This window comes from Puma concolor, chromosome A1 (assembly GCF_028749965.1).
Source record: "Puma concolor isolate L17-30 chromosome A1, mPumCon1.1.hap2, whole genome shotgun sequence".
Classification (NCBI taxonomy): domain Eukaryota; kingdom Metazoa; phylum Chordata; class Mammalia; order Carnivora; family Felidae; genus Puma; species Puma concolor.
The window spans coordinates 158,334,838-158,354,636 of NC_141667.1; the positions used below are offsets into that span (position 1 = coordinate 158,334,838).

Sequence of the window (19,799 nt, forward strand, 5' to 3'; positions counted from 1 at the left end):
ACTTAACAGGTCACTTTACATCAAAGGGTAAAAGCACTGTAACAAGGTGAGTAGGAGAATCAGACACGTGATCTCTCCAAAAACCACACCCAGCACAACAACCTACAAGAACCAGGTTCTTGAGTCTCACTGCCATAGAAATGAATGCTGGGGAAACCTGGGTGACTCAGTCAGTTAAGTGAGAGACTTCAGCTCAGGTTATGATTTGCGGTTTGTGAATTCAATCCCTGCATTAAGACTCTCTGGTTGTTGGCACAGAACTCACTTCAGATCTTCTGTGCCTCTCTCTGTGCACCTCCTCTGCTCATTCTCTCTCTCTCTCTCTCTCTCTCTCTCTCTCAAAAATAAATAAAAATTTTAAAAAGTGAACTTTGAAGAGAAATAAAAGGGGTGGAGTTTATTAGAGATAGCTTGAATACAAGGGAGTGGAAGAGAAAGAGGAATGTCACTTCTTGGAAGGGTTAGTTTGTAAGTCTTTTAAAGGACCTTTTTCAAAGGGCTAGAGACAATGAGTGAGGAAGTGTTCTTCAGTCCTACAGTCATTATCTCATAGTTGTTACTTGTTAGTGGACATAAGACAATCACAGGATGCCTTTCTTCATGGTCAACATTGTTTATGGCTCCTGGAAAATAGAAATGCTTGTGAAAGTGGTCTTTAAATTGTCACTTCTAATTTTGCCCAGACAACAATTACTGCTTGATAGCTGTTATTTCTCACTTGGTATCTTTCCCAGAAGGTATTTATCTCTAAGTATAAGGAAACTTTTAACCCTTGCCTCAGACCAGTGGCTTTACAGGAGTTAATTCCCTTCTCCCTGCCCTGTTCTGTCTCAGAACTACCATATGATCCAGCTCTTCCACTTCTGCGTATTTATCTGAGGAAAACAAAGCACCAATCTAAAAAGATATGTACATCCTTATGCATAGTGTCAAATTATTCATAATAAGCAAGATATGGGACACACACACAAGCACAATGGAATACTACTTAAACATAAGAAATGATGAAAATCTTGCCATCTGAGATGACATAAATAGACCTCAGATCATTATTTTTATTAAAATGTCATAGAAAGACAACACCATGTGATTTCTCTTATAAAGTGGAATCAAAAACAAACAAACAAAGCAAAATCATACTCATAGATACAGAGAACAGATTGGTAGTTTTCAGAAGGAAAAGTGTTCGGGGGTGGGAAAACGGGTGAAGGGAATTAATCTCACAAATGTGGAAAGTGATACTTATATTTACACAGGAAAGTCAAGGTCACAAGAGTGGTAAAAAGTAACCCAAGAGCTAAAGATTTCCTGGAAATTGAAAAAAATAAACAACAAATTGATAAAAAGCCAGCCAGTATAGAATCAAATTGCAAAGTGATTGGCATAATAAATTCAATCTGCTGTAGCTTGTATTTTTGTAATCATATATTTTATTACTTAGATAGAAACAAACATATAAACTATAAAATATAATATATATAGAAACAAACTGAAGCTAATAAGTTCAAAAAAAGAAAAAAGCTGAATTTTACCATGCAAAATTTAAACAAGTAATTCCAGAACCAGATAGATCTACACTTTAATATATTTTTAAATCACGTTCCTTTCCAAGACCATTTATGTATACTTTACTTTTCCTTGTAAATGATTATCTCTTATTTTAATGAACCACAGCTTTCTGAAAGGGAAGAGGAAAGTATATTTAAGTTCTTGAAATCTCTAAAATCCTTAAAAATTAAACATCATTGGCACCTCAAGAGTAATACTTATGAGGCACTAGCATATTATTAGAAAAAAAAGTATTTTTAGCAAAAGATGTCAATAGACCATGCCCTTGAATAGTTTATTCTGGACACTAATATGAACAAGTTTGATGTTGCCAGACAAGAAAAGATGTTTAGGATAATGCTGCTCAAAGGTGATGCAGATCCAGCCTGTTGGGAATTATCATTTTTGTGTGAGTAGGTCACACTAACAAATTAATATTTAGTATTTTATTTTTAATTTTGAACTCCAGAAAATCTTCAGTTATACGAAACCCTCTATACAGTTTTAAATATAAAATTTACTATGTTATCTCTCTTACAATCTGAAGCAATAAAGTGAAGGACAGTTTAATCAAATTACAATTTTTGTACTAATTTATCAATAGTCAAATAAATGACTTAGGGGTTCCTATTTTATTTTTTACAGAAAACATTGATTAATCTTCCCAGTATCCTGGGGAAGAAGACTTATAATTTTAATACTCACTAATGGCAACAGGGATCAGAAAAATATAGAAGGGAAAATTATAGACAGCCTCCTAAATATTCTATGATTACTCTATGAGAAAAAGTAGACAATGTATTTGTGCCTTTAACAGCATTGACAAGAGAGGAATTTGTGGTTTAAAGTAACAGTATAACAGTTTTAGCACCATTGTAAGAGAAATACTATGGAAACAGAAAAGAGACAAAAAAATCTCTAATGTTGCCAAACCATAGCAAAAATGAAAAAAAAAATTAAAGCATTAAATTTTCACATTGCCACACTAGTCAATGCTCAGTTTTCATTATTCTATTTAATTCCATTGTAGATATTTTAAATGAAGGATAAGTTGATTCCTCATTTTAAATTACTACACTTTGTGTACACCACACAAATTACTACACTACACTTTGTATCTATAGTCAATTTTGTTAGAAATTATCCTTTGGAATCCTATTTGTGTAGGTTTATATACATTCCAATTTGTGGCAAATAGTTTTAGTTGTGTACTACAAAAATAAAAATAGGAATTTATTAAACAAATAAATATTATCACATCTTGGGAAAATATAAATATCTACCACTCATTTTATTTAATTGACACAATTATTTTATTTTCCATTAAGTACTATAAACATTATTCACACTCTAAATAATCAGTAAGATTATAATGACTGTTTCTATAATTTATTTCACCTAAAATACATAAAGGAAATGTATAGATACCACACATTATTTGAAAACTTAGGATCTATTTATTTCATATTTTATAATATACTTAACCACAAATAGGAATAACATAAGAAACTGCATTTCATAACTAGAAATTCATGTGAATTATTGTAATTATTCTATAAAAACTCATATACCTCTGGGACACCTGACTGACCCAATTGGAGGAGGATGTTACTCTTACTCTGGGGTGGTGAGCTCAAGTCTCATGTTGGATGTAGAGATTACTAAAAAATAAAATAAACTGTTAAAAAGAACACATATACTTCTTTTACATAATGCGAGCAAAATTTAGTGTAAATGACTATATTTTATGCTGTATATGCTTACCTCATCAAAATAAAATAACATCTTTTATTAAAAAAAATCCCATAAAATAGATACCTGCATATACAACTGCAGTGGAAACAACACAAATGTCCATAGATGGAATGAGTTAATGAGTAAACTGTGTATATGCATGGGAAGGAATATTATTCAGTCTTATAATGGAAGAAAATTCTGACACACGTTACAGAACACACACACATACACACACATACAATACTATATAATTCTATTTATCTGAAGAGTAGTACAATTTATAGAGTCAGAAAATAGAATGGCGCTTGCCAGGGGCTGGGGGAAAAAGGAAATAGAAAGTTATTGATTAATGGACACAGAATTTCAGTTTGAGAATATCAGAAGAGACTTGGGGATTAATGTTGGTAATGACTGTGTAATAATTTGGCAATACTTAATGCCACAGAGTAGAGTGCTATTTGGTTTTGGTAGTACAGACATTTTAACAATATTTGTTCTTCCAATCCATGAACATGGAATGTGTGTCATGTTTTGGTGTTTGTGTCCTTTTCAATTTCCTTCATCACTGTTTCATAGTTTTCTGAGTACAAGTATTTCACTTCTTTGGTTGGGTTTATTCCTCAGCATGTTTTGAGTGCAATTGTAAATGAAATTGTTTTCTTAATTTATATTTTTATTACCTAATTGTTTGTGTATAGAATTTCAATGAATTTCTTTACATTGATCTTATATCCTGCAACTTTACTGAATTCATTTGTAAGTTCCTGTGGTTTGTTTCTTTCTTTTGGTTTTCTATATATAGTATTATGCCATCTACAAATAGTGAAAATTTTACTTCTTCCTTATAATTTGATTTATTTTATTTTTGTTGTTGTTGTTGTTATTGTCTAATTACTCTGGATGGGACTTCCAGTACTATGTTGAATAAAAGCAGTGAGAGTGGACATCCCTGTGTTGTGCCTGACTGAAGAGGAAAAGCTCTCAGCTTTTCTCCACTGAGTAAAATATCCACTGTGAGTTTTTCATGTATGGCCTTTATTATGTTGAGGTATGTTCCCTCCAAATCTACTTTCTTAAGGGTTTTTACATTGAATGGATGTTGCACTTTGTCAAAAATCTTTTCTGAATCTATTGTAATAATCATATGGTTTTTATTCTTTCTCTCATTGATGTACTGTATCACATTGATTTGTGGATAATGATCCATACTTGTGTCCTGAAAATAAGTCCCAATGATCATGATGAATTATTTTATTAATGTATTGTTGATTCCTTTTGCTATAATTTTTTTAGGATTTTTGCATCCATGTTCATTACTGATATTGACCTGTGGTTCTTTTTGTTGTGTCTTTATCCGGTTTTGGTATCAGGGTGATACTGGCCTCAAATAATGAATTTGAAATCTTTCCTTCTTCTATTTTTTGGATGTTTTGATTGCTATAGATATCACTAATCCTTCTTTAAATGTTTTGTAGAAATCACCTGTGAAGTCATCTTGTCTGGGACTTTTTTTGTTGATGTTGGTAGTTATTTGATTACTGATGCAATCTCCTTGCTGGTAATTAGTCTATATAAATTTTCTAATTTTGGTAGGTTATAGTATTATAGAAATTTATACATTTCTTCTAGTTTGTCTAATTTGTTGGCATATACTCGTTCATAATATTCTCTTACAATTGTTCATTTTTCTGTGATGTTGGTTGCTATTTCTCCTTTTTTATTAGTGATTTTGTTCATTTGAATCCTCTCTCTCTGTATCTGTCTTTCTCTCTGTTTCTCTCTCTCTCTCTTTTATGAGTCTGGATAGAGGTTTAGCAATCTTGTTGATCACTCCAAAGAACGAGCTTCTGGTTTCACTGAGCTATCTGTTCTATTTTTTCTTGTTTCTATATCTTTTATTTCTACTCTATTCTTTATTATTTCCTTCCTCCTGCTGGTTCGATGTTTTTATATATTCTTCCCTTCCTAGCTCCTTTACATGTAAGGTGAAGTTATTTATTTGAGATTTTTCTTGCTTCTTATTCTTATTTTTTTAATTTGAATCCAAGTAGCTAACATATAGTGTAAAAATGATTTCAGAAATATAATTTAGTAATTCATCAATTCCGTATAACACCCAGTGCTCATCCCAACAAGTGTACTTCTTAATGTCAATTTTCTATTTAGTCCATCCCCCCGCTGAACACCCCAACAACAACTCTCAGTGTGTTCTCCTTATTTAAAAGTCATTTACAGTTTGTTTCCCTCTCTGTTTTTATCTTATTCTTGCTTCCATCCCCCTATGTTCATCTGCTTTGTTTCTTAAATTTCATATATGATTGAAATTATATGATAAGCAATACAGCATATTATAAATTGTGTGGTTTATATCCCCAGGAAGCAGAGATTCTTGTCCTTCTGTTGTGATAACCTGATCAATGTCATAAGATACTTACCCACCCAGGCATTCAACTTTGCCTTCAAAGATAAATACAAGCAGATCTTCCTGGGTAGTGTGGACAAGAAAACCAGTTTTGTTCACTTTGCAGTGAATCTGTCATCAGTTGGTGTCGCTGGAGCCATACCCTTGTGTTTTGTGTATCCTCTTGATATTGTCTGTTCCCCTCTAGAAATTTATGTGGGAAAAATTGGAGCTGAAAGGGAATCCAGAGGCCTTGGTGACTGCCTGGTTAAGATCTATAGATCTGATGGGATGGAGGGTATGTACCAAGGCTTTAATGTATCGGTTCAAGGTGTTGTCATCTACCAAGCTGCCTACTTTGGTTTCTATGACACTACAAAGGGAATGATCACAGATCCTAAGAATACACACATCTTCATCAGTTAGATTATTCCACAGTATGTACATTGGTTGCTAGGTTGATATCTTATCCATTTGACAGGTTTGTCGCTGAATGATGATGCATTCAGAGCACAAAGAAACTAATATCATGTACACAGGAATGCTTGACTGCTGGGGGAAGATTTCTAATGATGAAGGAACAAAAACTTTTTTTTTTTTTTTTTTGTGAACTGATTAATTTTTTTTTAATTTATATATGAAATTTATTGTCAAATTGGTTTCCATACAACACCCAGTGCTCATCCCAAAAGGTGCCCTCCTCAGTACCCATCACCCACCCTCTCCTCCCTCCCACCCCCCATCAACCCTTAGTTTGTTCTCAGTTCTCAACAGTCTCTTATGCTTTGGCTCTCTCCCACTCTAACCTCTTTTTTTTTTTTTTTGTTCCCCTCCCCCATGGGTTTCTCTTAAGTTTCTCAGGATCCACATAAGAGTGAAACCATATGGTATCTGTCTTTCTCTGTATGGCTTATTTCACTTAGCATCACACTCTCCAGTTCCATCCACGTTGCTACAAAAGGCCATATTTCATTTTTTCTCATTGCCACGTAGTACTCCATTGTGTATATAAACCACAATTTCTTTATCCATTCATCAGTTGATGGACATTTAGGCTCTTTCCATAATTTGGCTATTGTTGAGAGTGCTGCTATGAACATTGGGGTACAAGTGCCCCTATGCATCAGTACTCCTGTGTACCTTGGATAAATTCCTAGCAGTGCTATTGCTGGGTCATAGGGTAGGTCTATTTTTAATTTTCTGAGGAACCTCCACACTGCTTTCCAGAGCGGCTGCACCAATTTGCATTCCCACCAACAGTGCAAGAGGGTTCCCGTTTCTCCACATCCTCTCCAGCATCTATAGTCTCCCGATTTGTTCATTTTGGCCACTCTGACTGGCGTGAGGTGATACCTGAGTGTGGTTTTGATTTGTATTTCCCTGATAAGGAGCGACGCTGAACATCTTTTCATGTGCCTGTTGGCCATCCGGATGTCTTCTTTAGAGAAGTGTCTATTCATGTTTTCTGCCCATTTCTTCACTGGGTTATTTGCTTTTCGGGTGTGGAGTTTGGTGAGCTCTTTATAGATTTTGGATACTAGCCCTTTGTCCGATATGTCATTTGCAAAGATCTTTTCCCATTCCGTTGGTTGCCTTTTAGTTTTGTTGGTTGTTTCCTTTGCTGTGCAGAAGCTTTTTATCTTCATAAGGTCCCAGTAATTCACTTTTGCTTTTAATTCCCTTGCCTGTGGGGATGTGTCGAGGAAGAGATTGCTACGGCTGAGGTCAGAGAGGTCTTTTCCTGCTTTCTCCTCTAAGGTTTTGATGGTTTCCTGTCTCACATTCAGGTCCTTTATCCATTTTGAGTTGATTTTTGTGAATGGTGTCAGAAAGTGGTCTAGTTTCAACCTTCTGCATGTTGCTGTCCAGTTCTCCCAGCACCATTTGTTAAAGAGACTGTCTTTTTTCCATTGGATGTTCTTTTCTGCTTTGTCAAAGATGAGTTGGCCATACGTTTGTGGGTCTAGTTCTGGGGTTTCTATTCTATTCCATTGGTCTATGTGTCTGTTTTTGTGCCAATACCATGCTGTCTTGATGATGACAGCTTTGGAGTAGAGGCTAAAGTCTGGGATTGTGATGCCTCCTGCTTTGGTCTTCTTCTTCAAAATTCCTTTGGCTATTCGGGGCCTTTTGTGGTTCCATATGAATTTTAGGATTGCTTGTTCTAGTTTCGAGAAGAATGCTGGTGCAATTTTGATTGGGATTGCATTGAATGTGTAGATAGCTTTGGGTAGTATTGACATTTTGATAATGTTTATTCTTCCAATTCATGAGCAGGGAATGTCTTTCCATTTCTTTAAATCTTCTTCAATTACCTTCATAAGCTTTCTATAGTTTTCAGCATACAGATCCTTTACATCTTTGGTTAGATTTATTCCTAGGTATTTTTTGCTTCTTGGTGCAATTGTGAATGGGATCAGTTTCTTTATTTGTCTTTCTGTTGCTTCATTGTTAGTGTATAAGAATGCAACTGATTTCTGTACATTGATTTTGTATCCTGCAACTTTGCTGAATTCATGTATCAGTTCTAGCAGACTTTTGGTGGAGTCTATCGGATTTTCCATGTATAATATCATGTCATCTGCAAAGAGCGAAAGCTTGACTTCATCTTTGCCAATTTTGACGCCTTTGATTTCCTTTTGTTGTCTGATTGCTGATGCTAGAACTTCCAGCACTATGTTAAACAACAGCAGTGAGAGTGGGCATCCCTGTCGTGTTCCTGATCTCAGGGAAAAAGCTCTCAGTTTTTCCCCGTTGAGGATGATGTTAGCTGTGGGCTTTTCATAAATGGCTTTTATGATCTTTAAGTATGTTCCTTCTATCCCGACTTTCTCAAGGGTTTTTATTAAGAAAGGGTGCTGGATTTTGTCAAAGGCCTTTTCTGCATCGATTGACAGGATCATATGGTTCTTCTCTTTTTTTTTGTTAATGTGATGTATCACGTTGATTGATTTGCGAATGTTGAACCAGCCCTGCATCCCAGGAATGAATCCCACTTGATCATGGTGAATAATTCTTTTTATATGCCGTTGAATTCGATTTGCTAGTATCTTATTGAGAATTTTGGCATCCATATTCATCAGGGATATTGGCCTGTAGTTCTCTTTTTTTACTGGGTCTCTGTCTGGTTTAGGAATCAAAGTAATACTGGCTTCATAGAATGAGTCTGGAAGTTTTCCTTCCCTTTCTATTTCTTGGAATAGCTTGAGAAGGATAGGTATTATCTCTGCTTTAAACGTCTGGTAGAACTCCCCTGGGAAGCCATCTGGTCCTGGACTCTTATTTGTTGGGAGATTTTTGATAACCGATTCAATTTCTTCGCTGGTGATGGGTCTGTTCAAGCTTTCTATTTCCTCCTGATTGAGTTTTGGAAGAGTGTGGGTGTTCAGGAATTTGTCCATTTCTTCCAGGTTGTCCAATTTGTTGGCATATAATTTTTCATAGTATTCCCTGATAATTGTTTGTATCTCTGAGGGATTGGTTGTAATAATTCCATTTTCATTCATGATTTTATCTATTTGGGTCATCTCCCTTTTCTTTTTGAGAAGCCTGGCTAGAGGTTTGTCAATTTTGTTTATTTTTTCAAAAAACCAACTCTTGGTTTCATTGATCTGCTCTACAGTTTTTATAGATTCTATATTGTTTATTTCTGCTCTGATCTTTATTATTTCTCTTCTTCTGCTGGGTTTAGGCTGCCTTTGCTGTTCTGCTTCTATTTCCTTTAGGTGTGCTGTTAGATTTTGTATTTGGGATTTTTCTTGTTTCTTGAGATAGGCCTGGATTGCAATGTATTTTCCTCTCAGGACTGCCTTCGCTGCGTCCCAAAGCGTTTGGATTGTTGTATTTTCATTTTCGTTTGTTTCCATATATTTTTTAATTTCTTCTCGAATTGCCTGGTTGACCCACTCATTCGTTAGTAGGGTATTCTTTAACCTCCATGCTTTTGGAGGTTTTCCAGACTTTTTTCTGTGGTTGATTTCAAGCTTCATAGCATTGTGGTCTGAAAGTATGCATGGTATGATTTCAATTCTTGTAAACTTATGAAGGGCTGTTTTGTCACCCAGTATATGATCTATCTTGGAGAATGTTCCATGTTCACTCGAGAAGAAAGTATATTCTGTTGCTTTGGGATGCAGAGTTCTAAATATATCTGTCAAGTCCATCTGATCCAATGTCTCATTCAGGGCCCTTGTTTCTTTATTGACCGTGTGTCTAGATGATCTATCCATTTCTGTAAGTGGGGTGTTAAAGTCCCCTGCAATTACCACATTCTTGTCAATAAGGTTGCTTATGTTTATGAGTAATTGTTTTATATATTTGGGCGCTCCGGTATTCGGCGCATAGACATTTATAATTGTTAGCTCTTCCTGATGGATAGACCCTGTCACTATTATATAATGTCCTTCTTCATCTCTTGTTACAGCCTTTAATTTAAAGTCTAGTTTGTCTGATATAAGGATGGCTACTCCAGCTTTCTTTTGGCTTCCAGTAGCATGATAAATAGATCTCCATCCCCTCACTCTCAATCTAAAGGTGTCCTCAGGTCTAAAATGAGTCTCTTGTAGACAGCAAATAGATGGGTCTTGTTTTTTTATCCATTCTGATACCCTATGTCTTTTGGTTGGCGCATTTAATCCATTTACATTCAGTGTTATTATAGAAAGATATGGGTTTAGAGTCATTGTGATGTCTGTATGTTTTATGCTTGTAGTGATGTCTCTGGGACTTTGTCTCACAGGGTCCCCCTTAGGATCTCTTGGAGGGCTGGTTTAGTGGTGACAAATTCCTTCAGTTTTTGTTTGTTTGGGAAGACCTTTATCTCTCCTTCTATTCTAAATGACAGACTTGCTGGATAAAGGATTCTCGGCTGCATATTTTTTCTGTCTAGCACACTGAAAATCTCGTGCCAATTCTTTCTGGCCTGCCAAGTTTCAAAAGAGAGATCAGTCACGAGTCTTATAGGTCTACCTTTATATGTGAGGGCACGTTTACCCCTTGCTGCTTTCAGAATTTTCTCTTTATCCTTGTATTTTGCCAGTTTCACTATGATATGTCGTGCAGAAGATCGATTCAAGTTACGTCTGAAGGGAGTTCTCTGTGCCTCTTGGATTTCAATGCCTTTTTCCTTCCCCACTTCAGGGAAGTTCTCAGCTATTATTTCTTCAAGTACCCCTTCAGCACCTTTCCCTCTCTCTTCCTCCTCTGGGATACCAATTATGCGTATATTATTTCTTTTTAGTGTATCACTTAGTTCTCTAATTTTCCCCTCATATTCCTGGATTTTTTTTATCTCTCTTTTTCTCAGCTTCCTCTTTTTCCATAACTTTATCTTCTAGTTCACCTATTCTCTCCTCTGCCTCTTCAATCCGAGCCGTGGTGGTTTCCATTTTGTTATGCATATCGTTTAAAGCGTTTTTCAGCTCCTCGTGACTGTTCCTTAGTCCCTTGATCTCTGTAGCAAGAGATTCTCTGCTGTCAGCTATACTGTTTTCAAGCCCAGCGATTAATTTTATGACTATTATTCTAAATTCACTTTCTGTTATATTATTTAAATCCTTTTTGATCAGCTCATTAGCTGTTGTTATTTCCTGGAGATTCTTCTGAGGGGAATTCTTCCGCTTGGTCATTTTGGATAGTCCCTGGCGTGGTGAGGACCTGCAGGGCACTTCCCCTGTGCTGTGGTGTATAACTGGAGTTGGTGGGCGGAGCCGCAGTCAGACCTGATGTCTGCCCCCAGCCCACCGCTGGGGCCACAGTCAGACTGGTGTGTGCCTTCTCTTCCCCTCTCCTAGGGGCGGGATTCACTGTGGGGTGGGGTGGTCTGTCTGGGCTACTTGCACATTGCCAGGCTTGTGATGCTGGGGATCTGGCGTCTTAGCTGGGGTGGGTAGGCAAGGTGCACAGGGGCAGGAGGGGCAGGCTTAGCTTGCTTCTCCTTAGGTGATCCACTTCAGGAGGGGCCCTGTGGCAGCAGGAGGGAGTCAGATCCGCTGCCGGAGGTTTGGCTCCGCAGAAGCGCAGAGTTGGGTGTTTGCGTGGAGCGAGCAAGTTCCCTGGCAGGAACTGGTTCTCTTTGGGATTTTGGCTGGGGGATGGGCGGGGAAGATGGCGCTGGCGAGCGCCTTTGTTCCCCACCAAACTGAGCTCTGTCGTCCGGGGGCTCAGCAGCTCTCCTTCCCTTTGTCCTCCAGCCTTCCCGCTTTCTGAGCAGAGCTGTTAGCTTATGACCTCCCAGACGCTAAGTCGCGCTTGCTGTCGGAACACAGTCCGTCAGGCCCCTCCGCTTTTTGCAAGCCAGACTCGGGGGCTCTGCTTGGCCGGCGAGCCGCCCCTCCGCCCCGGCTCCCTCCCGCCAGTCCGTGGAGCGCGCACCGCCTCGCCGCCCTTCCTACCCTCTTCCGTGGGCCTCTCGTCTGCGCTTGGCTCCGGTGACTCCGTTCTGCTAATCCTCTGGTGGTTTTCTGGGTTATTTAGGCAGGTGTAGGTGGAATCTAAGTGATAAGCAGGACGCGCGGTGAGCCCAGCGTCCTTCTACGCCGCCATCTTCCCTACAACTCCGCCCTGTCCAAAAACTTTTTTAAAGGGTGCATGGTCCAATGTTTTCAGAGGCATGGGTGGCGCTTTGTGCTTGTCTTGTGTGATTATATCAATAAGTTCCCATAAGTTATTTCCTAATCACGCCCCCTCCTGTGAATAGGTATACTGTATTATATAACATATCTTGAGCATACTTGACAGACTGTTGAGTGCTATTTGTCAATAACAAGTATTTACAGGTTGAAAATGGGAAGCATTAAGGGTTGCCTGGGTGGCTCAGCTGGTTAAGCATCTGAATCTTAATTGCCACTCAGGTCATTACTTATGGTTCATGAGATCAAGCCTCATACTGGGCTCTAAACTGTAATCATGGAGCCTGCTTGGGATCCTCTCTCTCTCTCTCTCTCTCTCCCTTCCCCCTCCCATGCTCTTTCTCTCCCTCCCTCCCTCCCTCCCTCTCTGTCTCTCTCATATTAAACAAATAAATAATAAATAAACAAATAATCCAGGTGAAAAATGAGCAGAAGACATGAGTAGACATTTTTACAAATACATACAGATGGCCAACAGACACATGAAAAGATGTCCAATTCACTAATCATCAGGGAAATACAAATCAATGATTAAATGTCACCACACACCTGTGAGAATGCATAAAATTAACAACACAGGAAACAACAGGTGTTGGGGAAGATGCAGAGAAAGGGGAACCCTCTTATACTGTTGGTGGGAATGAAAACTGGTGTATCCACTCTGGAAAAAAGTATGGGGTTTCCTCAAAAAGTTAAAAATAGAACTACCTATGATCCAGCATTGCACTACTAGTTATTTACCCAAAGGATACAACAATATCAATTTGAAGTGCTCTGATATAGAGACCAGGGTCCCCCCTGGCTTGCACACACTTGAGCTTTATGCAGTACATTATCTGCATAGACAGTCCAAGTACCACAAAGGCCTGTACCCACTTTGGCCACAGCTGTGTTTCTGTGTGTAGAAATCTGGGATCCCCTTGGCTTAAACCCACATCACCTTCAGATGTTCTACCACAGTTCTCACTATATATAAAGACTTGGAATCCCCTGGCTTTAACCTACTTCAGCCACAACTGACCTGACTGAGAACCCTTTGTGTAGCAAACATCAGTACCATTCCAGTCCACATTGATCTCAGCTTCAGCCATTCCACCAGGATGACCTCAGTATGGAAAGCTCCATTACTTTCAACTCAGGCCAGCCATATCTCCACACAACCAGCAAAACTCACCAAGCACACACAATCTAAACATGGGATGACCATAAACAAGACCATTCCTTCAGTTGTAGGAGGAATACCTCTTCTGTATAACCCAGAGGGAGGGGGGAAACCAGAAAGTCAGGCAAAATGGTGAGACAGAGAGATATGGTCCATATTAAAGACCAAATCAATATATATATACATATATATATACATATATACATATATGTATATATATATAAATTATTTGTATGTATACAAAATATATATATATATATATATATATATATATATACACAATCCATCTATGGTCATAATATAAATAATAAATTATATATGATAGATGATTATATATAAAACTGTATATATATATAACTATTTCCAGATCACTGGTCCATTCTTCTGAATCCTCTAATCTATTGTTGATTCCCTCTATTAATTTCTATAATTTCAATTGTTGTATTCTTGAACTCTGATTGGTTCTTTTTAATATATTTTTAATCTTTATTTTAACTTCTCACTGTGTTCTCAACACTTCTTTATAGCCCAGTGAGCATCTTTATGATCATTATTTTAAACTCTTTATTACACAAATTATCTCCATTTCATTTCTTTTATCTTGGTCTTGGACAGTTGTGACTGAAGTGGGTGCAAGTCAGGGGATCACAGGTCTTTATATGCAGTGGGCACTGTGGCAAAATATCTAAAGCTGAGGTGGGTTTAGGTCAAAGGGGTCCCATATCTCTACACACAGAAAGCACACTGGAAGGACAGCTGAAGCTGAAGTGGGCCCAGGCTTTTGTGGTTCCTGGACTGTCTATGTAGAGAATGTCATGGCAGGACAGCTGAAGGTGAAGTGTGTGTAAGCCAGGGGAACCCTAGTCTCTATGTCAGAGGGTTTCTTGGCAGATATATGAGACCGAAGTGGGTATAAGCTTGCATGTTTTAAGACTCTCCACCGGGGCGCCTGGGTGGCGCAGTCGGTTAAGCGTCCGACTTCAGCCAGGTCACGATCTCGTGGTCCGTGAGTTCGAGCCCCGCGTCAGGCTCTGGGCTGATGGCTCAGAACCTGGAGCCTGTTTCCGATTCTGTGTCTCCCTCTCTCTCTGCCCCTCCCCCGTTCATGCTCTGTCTCTCTCTGTCCCAAAAATAAATAAACGTTGAAAAAAAATTAAAAAAAAAAAAGACTCTCCACCAAGAGGGTGACTTTGTGGGTTGACTACAGCTGAAGTATGGAATAGTCTGGGAGTCCTGGGGTGCGCCAAACAAGGGACACACTGGACAGGCAATTAAAGATGATGTGGGCACAGGTTTCACAGGTTGGTGAGGCCCCTGGACTCTCCATGCAATTGATGCTCTGGAAGAATATCTGAAGTTTAAGTGGGTACAATGTGGTGTGACCTGGGATTCTTCACACTGATGGAACCATGACAAGACAGGTAAAGCTGAAGTGGGTGTAAGCCAGTATCTCTGGAGTGTTCCCAACGGGGATACTCTGTTGGGGTGACTTGAGCCAAAGCAGGTGAGACCCCAGAATGCTCTGAACAAGGATTATTACCCTAGTAAGCCAGCTGAAGCTAAAGTGATCCAGGCCTGGAGTTTTCCAGGGTGCTTTACACCTGCATTACCTTGGCATAATGGCTGGAGCTATAGTGAATGATGACCAGAGGTGTCCCAGGAAGCACCACCCTAGGGCTACTGTGGTGGAATTTCTGGGGCTATTGTGGGTTCTTGGTCTGGAGCTCACTGAGACAATAGGTCAGCTATGGCATACAGACCTTTCTCCAATCTATGTTTTCAAGATAAAAAAGGAACATAAACCATGGCACTCAACAGTCCTTAGGATTCAGAGAGAGTTCTAGCAGCTGCTCTGCCATGTGGCATAATTCTACTGCTTAATCTATTTTATACTACTTGCTGCTTTAAACTGGGGCTTTTTCCCTGTGCCCCAGGGTAGGCAAATCTGTTCATAATCCTTCAGTACTATCCTTCTCCACTGCAGTTCACAGCATCTGGGGTGTGACAGGTTTCCCTTGGTGTCTCTGTTTCTCATGCCATTTTATCCTTTAATCTCTCTTACCTTTTGTTGTCTAGAAGTTGTTCAGTCACTCCTCAATTCTTCTTCTGGAGGAATTACAGTGTTGATAGGTGTTGATTTTATGTGTTCATAAAGGAGATGAATTAAGGATCTTCTGACATTGCCATCATGGACTGGACTTCTTCAGTGTTCTTTTTATAGTTTGGATATTAACCTGCTATCAGGTAGAGTTGCAAATACCATCTCCTATTTTATCAGTTACCTTCTAATTTTGTTGGTTCTTTTCCTACATAAAAGTTTTTACTTACATGCAGTACCATTTTATTTATTTTTCATTTGTTGTTTGTGTTTTTAGTGTCATATACAAAGAATCATTGCCAAGATTAAGGGCAAGTATATATTTTTTCCTTTTTTTTCTAAGACATGGTTTGAGATTTTGTTTAAATCTGAAAACAATTTTGTGCTAATTCTCATAAGAAGTGTAAAATAAGCGTCCAAAGTTTTTTTTTTTTTTTTTTAATGCATGTAGATACCTGGTTTTCCCAACACAATTATTGAAGAATATATTCTTTCACTGTTGAGCATTCTTGGTTCACATGTCAAATATTAGTTGAACACATATGCAAAGTTCATATCTGGGCTCTCAATTCCATTTTATTGGTCAATATGTCTATTTTTATGCAAATATCATACTGTTGTTTTTAGTATAGATTTGTAGTAGTTAGAAACTAACAACTGCAATCCATTCAACATTGTTCTTTCTCAGAAATGCTTGGGTTATTTGGGGGTTTTGGTTCCACACAAATTTTAGGTTCATTTTTTCATTCTTTTGCTTTGTTTAATTTCTGTGAATGAGGGCTTTAAAATTGTGATGGAGATTACATTAAATTTACAGTGATATTAGATACTATGGATATTGTATGAATATTAATTTTTCTGATTCATGAAAATGGGTATGTTTTCATTTCACTGTGCCTCCTTAAATTTCTTTTTTTTCATTAATAGAAAATTTAGTTTGATAATATACAGTGTAATTTAGTTTCAGTGGTAGGGTTCAGTTTTCATCACTTACATGCAACACCTAACGTTCATCAAAACAAATGCCTTCATTAAATACCATCACTCAAAACAAATGCCTTCATTAAATACCATCACTCATCTAGCCCAGCTCCCATCCACCTCCCTCCAACAACCCTCAATTTGTTTCCCTCTCTGTTCCTCCACCCCCTACTTCCCATTTGTTCATAAGTTTTGTTTCCTAAATTCCACATATGAATGAAATGATATGGTATTTGTCTTTTTATGATCGACTTATTTCACTTAACATAATACATTATAGCCCCATCGAAGGCATTGCAAATGGCAATATTTCATTATTTTTGATGGCTGAGTAATATTCCACTGTATATACATATACCACATCTTTATCCACTCATCAGTTGAAGGACATTTGGGGTCTCTCCATAGTTTGGCTACTGTTGATAATGCAATGCTGCTAGAATCATTGGGATGCATGTACCCATTAGATATTATAGATTTGTTTCCATTAGGTAAATATCTAATACTGTGATGGCTGTATCATAGAGTAATTCTATTTTTCAGTTTTTTGAGGAATCTCTGTACTGTTCTCCAGGGTGGCTGTACCAATTTTCATTCCCACCAACAGTGCAAGAGTGTTCCTCTTTCTCCATATCCTCATTAACACCTGTTATTTCTTGTGTTATTAATTTTAACCATTCTGACAGGTGTAATGTGGTATCTCATCATGGTTTTGATTTGTATTTCACTGATGGCACATCTTTTCATGTGCCTATTATCCATCTGTACTTCTTCTTTGGAAAAAAATGTCTATTCATGTCTTCTGCCTATTTCTTTTTTTATTTATTTTTTTAATATTTATTCATTTTTGAGAGAAAGAGAGAGACAGAGTGTGAGAGGGAGAGGGCTGAGATAGAGGGAGATACAGAATCTGAAGCAGGCTCCCAGCTCTGAGCTGTCACCACAGAGTCCAATGCTGGGCTTGAACCCATGAACTGTGAGATCATGACTTGAGCCTAAGTTGATGCTTAACCAACTGAGCCACTCAAGTGCCCCTGCCTATTTCTTAACTGGATTTTTCTTCTTTATTTTTTTTTTCTTGGTTTGTTTTTGTTTTTGTTATTGAGTTTGATAAGTTCTTTATATATTCTGGATACTAATCCTTTATCAGATATGTCGTTTGCAAATATAACTTCTCATTCCCTGGGCTACCTTTTAGCTTTGTTGTTTCCTTCATTGTATAGAAGATTTTTATTTTGATGAAGTCCCAATAGTTTATGTTTGCTTTTGTTTCCTGTGTCTTCAGTGATGTGTCTAGTAAAAAGTTGCTGTGGTCAAGGTCAAAGAATTTACTACCTGTTTTCTCCTCTAGAATTTTGATGATATCCTATCTTGCATTTAGGCCTTTCATCCATTTTGTATATATTTTTGTGTATAGAGAAAGGAAAAGCACTGGGTGTTATATGTAAGTGATAAAACACTGAGTTCTACTCATTAAACCAATACTACACAGGGATGTTAACTAACCTGAGTTTAAAAGAATAAATGAAAAGAAAAGAGAAAGACAGAGAGAGGGAGAGAGAAAGTAATCCAGTTTCTGCAAGTCCAGTTTTCCCAACACCATTTGTTGAAGAGACTGTGTTTTTCCCATTGAATATTCTTTCTGGCTTTGCCCAACATTAGTTGAGCATATACTTGTGTGTCCATTTATGGGCTTTCTATTGTGTTTCATTGATATCTGTGTCTGTTTTGATGCCTGTACCATACTGTTTTGTTACTACAGCTTTGTAATATAACTTTAAGTCTGGAATTGTTATGTCTCCAACTTTGCTTTCCTTTTTCAAGGTGACTTTGGGTATTTGGGTCTTGGTAGCTCCTCAAAAATTTCAGGATTGTTTGTTCTTAGCTCTGGTTAAAGTGCCATTTGTATTTTTATAGGGATTGCGTTAAATGTGTCAATTGCTTTGGGTAGTGTAGATATTTTAGCAATGTTTTTCTTCCTAATCCACAAGCATGGAATGCTTTTCCATTTTTTGTGTCCTCTTCAGTTTCTTTCATAGTTTTCAGAGTATAGCTCTTTTATCTCTTAATGAAGTGTATTTCTAGGTATCTTCTGATTTTCAATGCAATTTCAAATGGGATCAATTATTTTACTTCTTTTTCTACTGCTGCTTTATTGTTGTATAGAAATGCAACAGACTTCTGCATCTTGATTTTATATCTTCGACTGTGCTGAATTCATGTATTAACTCTAGCAGATTTTTGGTGGAGTGTTTTCATTTTCTATATATAGTATCATGTCCTCTGAAAATAGTGAATGCTTGACTTATTTCTTACTTGCTGGAAGCCAAGCTATCCCAGCCTGAATGGCAGGGCCCGGGCTGTGGACGGATTGGTGACTGCAGGGCGGCCCACTGACAGTGAAGCTTCTTGTACTCCTGCTTTTTTGGCCTTAAAAGTACCTGGGGTATTGTCTGTTGGGGAATTGCCCTCGGCAGGCCCCCTGGGAAAAAACCATTAGGAAGAAAATAAGGTTCCACAAGAAATCGTGTGGCCTTACGTTTAGCCCTTGCCATTCCCTATGGAGACTCCTCTACTTGCAGGAGTCTCATGCATTTGCCAGCAAAGGCAGCCAACGAAGGAGAGACATATGGATCCAAAAGCCCCACTCTGGTAACTAAGGAGGGTATCTATGGACACAGGTCACTCTGACCCCTAGGCCCACTTGGCCCCCAGGAGGCATTCCAGATAATGATTGAACCTAGTCGGTTAAAGTACAGAATGGTTCATTGGTTCCTAGGTGCATTGTCTCTCTGAGAATGTATAAGACGTGGGTTTCTAAGGCCCTCTTGGCCCCCCTCCTGGCACCTCGGACCCAGGCAAACACTTTTGTTCTCCAAAACCATGATGGTTCAGGGAAACAACTAAGAGGTCATGTCCCTGTAACTGTTCCACTTGAGGTGTTAAGACATAAATGACCTTTCATGAAAACAGCAAAGCAAATACTTTATAAATTATAGATAAACATAGATACATAATAAAAACAATAAAAGAAATTAATCAATAAGCAAACGGCAGGAGGGAACATTATGACACAACAATCATGTTATTCCTTATTGGGTGATTATACAAAGGAACAATTAGAATTGGGTAATGTTAGAAAAACATAGATGACGTATGTAACAAGGAAATCACTAGCATATATAATGCCACGTTTCCTACAATAAATGGTCCAGTTCAACACACTGTTGTTGTCAGTGTCCA

The 19,799-nt window shown here is 38.0% G+C and overlaps 1 pseudogene; it reads left to right on the top strand.

The window, feature by feature from the left end:
• Positions 1–1,860: 1,860 nt before the first annotated feature.
• On the top strand, positions 1,861–12,349 carry LOC112856828 (ADP/ATP translocase 2 pseudogene; annotated as a pseudogene).
• The last annotated feature ends 7,450 nt before the right edge of the window (positions 12,350–19,799 follow it).